At 38.0% G+C, this 9,768-nt stretch overlaps 1 long non-coding RNA gene across 1 annotated transcript; it reads right to left on the minus strand.

The window, feature by feature from the left end:
* Positions 1–5,758: 5,758 nt before the first annotated feature.
* Positions 5,759–9,369, minus strand: LOC121093716. The gene is made up of 3 exons (XR_005829636.1): positions 9,347–9,369; positions 9,156–9,221; positions 5,759–7,531 (listed from the first exon to the last, which is right to left on the minus strand). It is a non-coding gene; the product is annotated as an uncharacterized LOC121093716 (long non-coding RNA).
* Positions 9,370–9,768: the final 399 nt, after the last annotated feature.

Consider the following 9,768-nt stretch of genomic DNA (forward strand, 5'->3'; position numbering starts at 1 on the left):
CCATGCAAAGGAGCAGCCTGTGGTTCAGGTTCGCGTGGAGAGAACCTGATGTGGAACTGGCGCCGAGGTCCCAGGGCAGACCCCGCTAAAAAGAGGCCACGCCAAGGGCACCGACACTGCGCTGCCGTGGGCAGTAGCGCCCAGCGAGCAGCAGCGGCAGGGGGCTTTGCCACTGCGATGAAGCAAAACGATCAGCTAAATAAAGCAAATAGTCTAAGGAGATCACAGCTGAGATTTGTGAAGGCATCAATCTAGACACCCACATTTCCACTGAAATCCACAGGAACTTAGGTCTGATCCCCAGGTGTTCCAACTAGTCGAGGAAAAGCAAAAGCTGGACACAAAGATGGAGAGCATCGGTTGAAAAATATTAATGTTTAACCCTCTATTACACCAAAACTGTAGAGGAATCACTTTGTTTCCAAACACCGATTCTGCGTATCATTCACACATCTGGTCCATGAGGAGGAAACCGTGCGGGCTATACCACACAAGTGATACTGTGTATAATACAAACTACAAAGCTTTTATTCACCTTTATACCCCCATGTCTGCAGAATGCAATTCAATTATTAATGGAATAACAAACCCAGGCAATTTCATACTGTAGCCAAAGTGGTGTTTAATGCTTCTGCTTTTGTAAGTAACAATTTACAAAATACAAAGTTAAAAATATTAGATCATATGATTTTTACCTGAATTAAAAACAGACCATATGCCTATTTTACTATATACATGTAAATCAAGTATCACTCAGGTTATTTTGTGTACAAACCATAGCATTAGGAAATATAAAGAGTATATAATTTTTATCAATAAAACAAATTTTCATAGCTATACAAGGTGAAGAAAAGTCTTACAAAAATAATTCTGTAGTTCTACTGCAGATTTGACACAAATCTGCTTTAAAGAAATATTCACCTGTCCCAGCCTGTACAGCATTCATCCGTACCTATCGCAGCAGCTTTATGATTCTGACAAATCCTGAAACAAATGACAGAGGCAGTGTATCTACTTTAAAAAATACCACTATTCTAAGCCTTCTATGTATTAGGCTATTAAACTACAATTTGTTTTCATGCTGGCTTATTTATAAATGCATCCCTTGCCCCATTTAGAAAGCACGGGGTAAGGAATCACATCCCAGCCGAAAGACTGACTTTAAAGTTTATCCAGAAGTATATGCATTCTCATTTGTGAACGCATCAGGGGTAACAATGACATTCCTAAAACCTAACGATGTTTCTAGCCAGCTGGAGAGGTCAGGTAAGACTTCAGAACGAGTAAGACCAGCAGGCATTTCGCAGGGACCAAGGGAAGCAGGTGCAGCGACGCTGCTGGTGATGCTTTGCCCCGTGAAGCCTTGAAGGCTCGGATGTGATCTCCAGCTCACAAAGCAAGCAACGCCAGGTATTTCACTTCGGGATACTTTACACAGAATAGAACTGAAATGTACATCTATCCAGAACACTGTATTTATCAACAGTTGCATCCCCAGAAACGTAAGTAAAAATCTGGTCAAGTTTTTGTTAGGATTTACGGCCTCCCACAACAAGGAAGAATGTAGAACACTAATAAAAAGGTACATCACAGTTACCCTTCTGCTTCAAACAGCAGTTCCCAAATGTTTCTTCATTATTTATTTTTATATATTGTAAGCCAACTCAAGAAAAGCAGGAAGACGGGAGCTGCTATTATTGACAAACACTAGGAAGAATATCTTTATGTTGTGCAAATTAAATAGGAGTATATACACACACACTTGAATTCTAGTCATACAGGAACTACTTCTTAAATATTGAAGATATCAATGTTTAATACAAAGAGCAATTTCAAGTTTAAAATTATCCTGATAGAAAATGCATCTTTTTGTATCAATAAATAGCAATTTATTGATACAAAACAATACAATAGAAAACAACAGCAAAGAAAAAAATACTGTTGGAAACTACTGACATTTTCATAATTTCTGTGGTACTCGACAATCAAGGCTTAGCCATGAGGCAAGAATGGATGCCCACAACAAAACCTGGTATCAAATACTGTCTTTGCAATTGTAAAAAAATCTTTCCATTCAATACGTGTCCCGTTTCTTGGACTCTTCCCATGTGTCTGCCTGCTACAGTCTCCAGAACGCGTGGGATACTGAACGAGGGGTTCCCATTCCACCTGGCCTTGTGCTTTTGCAGTTAAATAACCAGGAAAGATTATCCTGCACACTGAAATGTTAGGGATGAAAAAATTAAAACACTTACCAACAACACAAACAACTCTGAAGGAAGAGAAAGATACATATGGGTTTTCATAGAAATCTTCACTAAGGAGGAAAGGCACCACATTTCTGTATCAAAACCTTTTTTTTTTTTTTTTAATATGCTTTCATTACAAGTTGTGTTACGATGCAGCAGAGATGGTAGCTCCCAAGTGGTTTTCATCCCTTTCTATCTTTTCTATTTCTTTCATTCCTTTTGTATTGTAATATATTTTGTTGACAACAGTATAACTACATGAAAGTGGTAATTGTGATAGGCTGAAAATGAGGGGAGTTAACTTTCCACTAGCTAATCTATTTCTACATCCTTTTTTGGAGTCCAGTCTTCAAAGAGGTGAAATTGGTAGGGGAACGGAAGGGTTTTTAAAATTTAAATATTACTATAGAATTGATCTGACATCTATGCCATACTGTGTTCCCAGAAAATGCAAAAGGCTATAGTTAAAAGCAAACAAAATTAACCCTACTTGTGACCATTTTACTCTAGTTTCTATAGCATCGCATTTAGATGTTCAGAATGCACATATGAATAACATACTCATCAGTTAGACTTGATGTAAACTCCAGCATTACATTTTTAACAGTGTAAAGAATGTAGAACAGACCCATGTTGACACTGCAGGTAACAGTAAAAAATAGGATAAAGTTCTCCTGTTTTGTTCAGCTGTATAGTTGCAGTAATCTCCAAGGACAGTCTTGAGAATCAGGGTGGACAGTGTAATAAAATACCTGCACAGTGTACAGTAACAATGGGAAGACTGATACGAAAAAATTACATTAAAATCGAACACCAGTATGACTTCATCAGCCTCTGTAATGCAGCTGCAAACTATGACCAGTCCTGTGATTTATGTACGATAAGATTTTACAAAACCCAAGTAATGATTACTCTAAAGGGAGAAGAATTAAAAAGAACATGGCACAAAACCTACAAGGACCCTAAGGAAAACCAGTTGGTTCTGGTTTTTACCGTATTCCATACCCGATTAAAATACAGTTAAGTTTAAAGCAAACAGAAGAAACAGATACACTGGTATCTGTGAATTCTTAACATGATAAAATTTGAGTTATTTAAATTAAAACCACCCGTTGGGTCTGATAATCCATAAACACAACCCAGTGTTTCAAACATGACGGCGTACTTTTTTGCTCTAATATATTCTAGTAGAAACCTCTTCCATCACAGAGTCCAAGTCTACTTTTGATATTCTCCTCTTTGGATACCCTACATTTTGACCACACACTGTTTAACTAATCATTACTTGTCATACAGTTTACTTGATGAAGTATAATAGGTTTCGAATTATTTTGCAGTAATTAAATTTTCAGATACCTTTTAGCCTTTTACGTTCAAGCAGCTATTTCAGCTTCCACAGAACAGGAACTAATGCTTACCCTTTTTTTTTTTTTTTTTTGACTGCATTAATACCAGAATTTTTAAGAAAGAAGGGCTGGACAATGTTTTAAAAATGAACTGAACATAAAATATGATGTAGCTATGTAATTTCAGTTTTGTATTATTATTTTGCACTAGTTGCCAGCATAAAGGAATTTGCTCATTGTACTGCCATTTCAAGTGAGGATATGTTCCTTTCTAGTGTGGATAGATACTATTGCTTGCATCAACCTGTACCGGGAGAGGGAGGATTCAAAATGAGTTTCACATCCTCAAGGTAACAGGGACAATACAATTTTTAAAACCGCTGTGTTTCTTGGAGATTTGACCTTTTAACGGATTGTACTGATCTTGTGATTGAAAAAATTTGCTTTGAAAATATTTATTTTTGATGTAACTAAAATTTATATTGGCTTGGAGGAAACATATTATTTCCTAACCAAACAGTCTGTGTGCCAATTTAGTGCAGGTCTGCTTTACAGGCTCATTTCCTCATCTATTACTTAACTAAATTCAGTATTTATTAAGATATTCATATATTTAGGAAGAGTATTTCCTTAATAGCAGTCAACACGGTGCTATCTACAACTCCACACACAATATGGGAAGCGTTGTTGGACCCTGAAACACCTTTGTCTACGTATTTTACAGTTTGATAAACCCCACGGGGAAACTAATAACAGACTGTCACTAGATTTTGCAACCTTGGAACTACCATTTTAATTTAAACTGGCTACTGGCTGCTCTCAGAAGAGGAGAGGCCAAATGCCGCGATGCCTGCCATACCTGTTTTGGGCTGAACTCCATCCGAAAGCCGAGCAGCAGGAGGGCACGGCTGTAGCTCAGCAGCTCTCCAGATAGTGGAGGCTGCTTTCGTTGTGAGCTCTGGCAGGTCACAGCAACTTCCCCCCACGCAGAGGGTGAACACACGATCGTTCAGCTCGGAGCTTGCAGGACCCTTCTGCCTAAACCAGAGCAGCCACCGCAGTGTCACACCCAAACGACACAACTCTGCCACCTTAGAGTCTAAAAAGTATGTAGCCTATATACTGGCAAAATGTAGATGAAATTATTTGTGACAAGCCAATAAAATTATGTTGGATGACAAGTTCAATATGATTTGTTCTAATATTGCAATAACTGGACAGACAGAGTCAGGGAGTGTCAGATGGTATCTTCAGAACTCTGTGAGGACTCCACAGAGCTGAATTACTATTCATCTTCAGAATATTTATCCTCATAAGGGGGTTGTTCAAATAATGCTCCTTTTTCTATTAGATACTTGCCACATTCACAAACTCTGTTTGCTATAAACACATGTTTATAGCATGTATAGCATGTAAGATACCTGATTTGGATGCATATTTTGGATTTAAACGTAAGTTTCAATAACATTTTTACTGGTCTTCACCAATGCAAAGCTGAATAGCCATCTTAAAAATGAAGACATTTCTGTTCTCCCATTTCTGCCTGCATATGCCCAAAGGTTGCCCAAAAAAGTGTTCAAGGCCAGGCTGGACGGGGCTTGGAGCAACCTGGTCTGGTGGAAGGTGTCCCTGGCCATGGCAGGGGGTTGGAACGAGATGGTCTTTAAGGTCCCTTCCAATCCAAACCATTCTGTGTTCCTATGATATATAGGGCTGAGATAAAACTGCAAGCCCTGTACCCACGTAAATGCAAGGACCATTTTCCAAGAGTGTCAGAGAAAGTGCCCAAGTGAGACAGGAAAAATCTCTTGTATCAACATGACCTTTGGCCCAGCCGCAGGTGAAGGCTGGGCCAAAGTCCAGATCAACTTAACTAGTGTAAAACATTAAATCAACATTATTTTTTAAAAACATATACTGAGCTACCTTAAAAGCAGAAGCATTTTTTCAGGTGTGAAAACAATGACATTCATAATTGTGCACTGAAAGAATGACACATAGAGTGAACTGCTATAGCTGAATACCATACACCAATCCACGCCGTAAGGGAATGTACAGACATCCAGCTGTACAGGGTTCGCAGGTGCACCTTTAGAATTTAAACAGAAAAGCAGTGTCTCTCAGTTCCTAGAAGCCCATGATATGATTGAAGTGTCCCTGAAATGACAAAATTTCATGTCACTAAAAATTATCTCATCAAAACCTGAAACTGGCAGGCAACTTCTAAACTCAAGTCTGCATTTGTTTTTATCACATTGTACTTGTTTAAAAAATGCATTCACAGTAATACTTTCAGAACAAAAAGAAAAATTACCTCTCGTTATCATGTAATGCAGAAAAATCTCAAGAATTATGTTCTTCCCACCCCAAAATTCTGCCTGGTTTCCTTCTAGTTAACACCACTTCTTCTCTTGCTTCTAAGTCCCTGCCTAAATAGTCAATAACAGATTAGTCCAAAGAAAGCTTACCAAAAATACAATTACAGTAGTACTCTTTTCTCAAATAGTGATTTAATACACATCTATTATTCCTTCTACAACATGTGGTAGTCATTAAACGTAGAAAAAGAGGTCTAAAAGTTGAGAGAAAACCTCATAGTGATACTGCCTTTAAATACACATTAAAGTTTGTGGCGCTTATGGTAGTGACACAGAATTAAATGTGTTTAGGAAAGCTGATATTAGTCAAGTTCCTGACATGGTTAATTAGCTCCGCAGGTATTAGGATTTCTTGATGCAAAATACAATCCTGATAAGATTGTATACCCACAACAACGAAAAATTGTCTCAGCCCAATATGCTTTGTGTTTGACTTGTTTCAGTTTGGAGGTTTTAATTTATTTGCATTTCCCTGTCATCAGTAGAATAAAGCTTCTGATAGGATTTTAACAGTATTATTGATTACGGAAAAAATTACACCATTCTTTCTCTTGCTCTGTATGTAGGCTCCTCCATTCTGTTCATTTCAGCTGTTCCTTCCACAATGCATGTTAATCACTGTGACAGTCTCTGATTTTCCTGAAGCAAAATTTTAGCTGTGAAGAAAGTTATCTGAGCTCTTACCAGCTTACTAGACATTATACTTTTAGTATAAGCTTTTTATTATTTTAAGAACGAAGATAATTTACTCATATAATCCCTGTCAAATTTATTGAAGAATAACTGTATTATCTGTTACATTACTTGCCACAAATAACTGATTATCTGAAGAGAACACAATGAACAAATCTATACCATAAGTTCATCACCCGCAGGTAGGGAGGTTCTAGATGAATCGTGCTGTGAACCCAAGGGCACTCACACAAGGCAGCTTCCACCAGGGTGGCTATGTTAGCTCAACATGACATGCATTCAGCCATACGGGAACACAACTCTGGCTGCTCTAGTCCCGCCTTTGCGTGGCATTACGTCAAAACTTGAAACTCTCCTAACAGGAACTGACAGCAAGAGTCCCTCCTCTCTGCAAGAGCAAGCTATCAGCGCAAAAGCAATCGTGTTTTTCTTTTACCCAGATTGTTCCAGCCCCATGACTCAAATAATAGAGAACTGAATATATACGTTAACTTCATTATTCCATTACCAAACACTGTATGTTACTTAAACTCTGTATTTGGCATTTTAGCAACACATGTGGGTGAACCTTTTTTCCCCCACTATAGGTTACATCATGGAAATCAGAATCATATTTAAAATCAGTCATATTTAAAATCACCCTGCTTTGAGCAAAGTGTTTTCCATTTCAACTCGACAATATAAGGCTAACTTAGCAAAAAGTCTAGCAAGTAGCTGTACAAGGCCTCTGGATTTTTATAACATTACCTTGAGCTTCTATATTGAAAGCACAGGACAATCAAGTCGAAAAACTGCTTAGTTTTGAGATTCCAATTCTCACCGAGTAAAGTTAGCAAGTTGTTTTCCTGGTTTCTTACAGCTGTGGCTGAAAAGCATTTAGAAGTGAATAGAATAGGTCATCTCTTATAACTAAGCCAGTGTTTGTTGAGGAGGTAAATGCTACCTCCTCAGGTTATCTGGCTGTTACCTCAAGTTCATTACTACACCACAGGAAAAAAAGGTCATGCTAATCTGATTTAAAATAGAATTGGTGTTATTTGGAATGACGATATTTGTACTCAGCCACAATTTTCCAAAATTACGTGGTCACTGATACAGAAGAATTTTGATACAGAAGAAGTTTGTAAAACTCTAATGTTGTCACTGTAATTCTGGAATACAACAAAAATATACTTCCTAATGTGCCAGTTTGGGTTTTAATCCCAAGATGTTATGTTCAGTGCTTTTTTGGGTTTTAATCCTCGAGATGTTCTCCATACCCTCAAAGACGGCAGCACACCTCGGAAATTCAAACTTGGTAATCCACATAGGTGGTCATTCTTCTATATATTCCTAAAGTCAGCCCTGGATCTGGTTTCTATTTTATTGGTAAAGGTGAGCAGAAATAAGTTAACACGGTAAATGTCTTTTCAGTCACAGCTCCTGACTTGTCACAGCAACCTCAGTCTTATAGCATTTGATGGAATCTTTGCCATTAATTCTACCAAATCAAAGATGTTGCTACAAACATTCAGCCTTTCTGAAGAAATGCATGGCACTGCCCCACATCTCTCCTCGGTTTCGTCTCTTTAAGGAAGCCTGTGTGATGGTTCAAAAGGATACAGAGGATGCAAATGAAAGTCAAGAGTAGCTCCCATACATTTAAGAAACTTCCCAAACTTTATTTAGACCATTTGCATGAAAAATGAAACTGCAGGAACACCATAACCTCTTTTGCTATTACCAGCCATTATCTCTTTAGGGTTTTGGCCTTCTCTCCAGGGCTAAAAAGACAGTGGTTAAGATCACGGTCATACGTTAGTGTGAGATTCCAGAGCTACTGCTGCACTATTATGGTGTACCACACAGTGTGACTACAGCCTACATAAATAAAAAAAATAAAATACAGGTTTTAAACAGCTTTGGACACCAAGAGAAGCCGATCTGAATCAGCTCAGAAGTCAACACTGTTCAGCTGTCCAAATACTTGCACTGTTTTTCTGGAAAGTCAAATTGTCTGTCCCGAGCTCTGATTACTAGTGGTTCTTTAGCTAGCTCATTTAAAACTAGCTCTGGTATGTCTACAGTGTAATACTTTTAGGCTGAGCTTACTTGTTGGAAAGGAAGTATCCAATTAAAGGAAAAAACAGGAGATAGAATGGGACTCCTGGATGTATTATTACGATCCAGTAAATCAAGGACAATATAAAAATGGGGCAGAGGAAGCTGTATGTTAGTGTTTGCTTCAGTTACTTCCTAAACTCTGCTTTTTAGAGTGAATTTGAAAAATGTGTTTGCGGTCTCTGTATTTTCCAACTGCTGCTGGAAACATATTAGTTTGTGCTCTGCTGGCATACCCCAGAAATGCTAAATCAATCTGCCTTCTTTTATTTACATGCTTTATTCCTGAGAAATGTAATTGCGGTTTTTATTAACTTTATGTTTTATGGTTCTAATACTTAAGAACAAGTCTATCTTTTATGTCACAGAAAGAAAGTTAATATACTTACAGATTCTCCTGCAATACATCTTGGGCAAGGCTGGGCAGTACCTCTGCTTCCATGGTTTTCAAAAATCTAATGAACAAAATCATACACATCGCCATAAAAAAAAAAAAAGGCAATTATTTGCAAATTTATTATAAAATGCATTTTAAATGTGTTTTTCTAAAAAACAGATTTTGTTGACAGCGTAAACATACCACTGAATTTTGCTTTGTCTTCGTAGCCCAAGGACCATAGTCAGTGGAGATTTTCTGTTTAGAATCCAGCTCCATGGCACAGTCAATGAGGCGAGCATCAGCCTCATTTGGAATGGTTTCTAATGGCTTGCATGCTCGCTTCTGAAAGATCAAAAGCAATATTTACATGTCTTTGCAAAGCATAGGCCATTGAATACAAGTTTTCAGGATTTGATTGTTTATGACTGGTAAGGATCCACATTCATTTGGAAGAACCGTATGTTAGTAACAGACAACCAGACACTAGGCTGGAACACCCAGGTTTTGTATTTAACACTGCACCTCATGTTGGATGAGCAGGGAAATCTGCAGATCTCGCTAAACATCACTGTGCCTCAGTTTCATAAACTGGGGATAAAATGCCACTGGGAAAAGAGCATACT

The sequence above is a fragment of the Falco naumanni genome, chromosome 9 (assembly GCF_017639655.2).
Source record: "Falco naumanni isolate bFalNau1 chromosome 9, bFalNau1.pat, whole genome shotgun sequence".
Taxonomy (NCBI): domain Eukaryota; kingdom Metazoa; phylum Chordata; class Aves; order Falconiformes; family Falconidae; genus Falco; species Falco naumanni.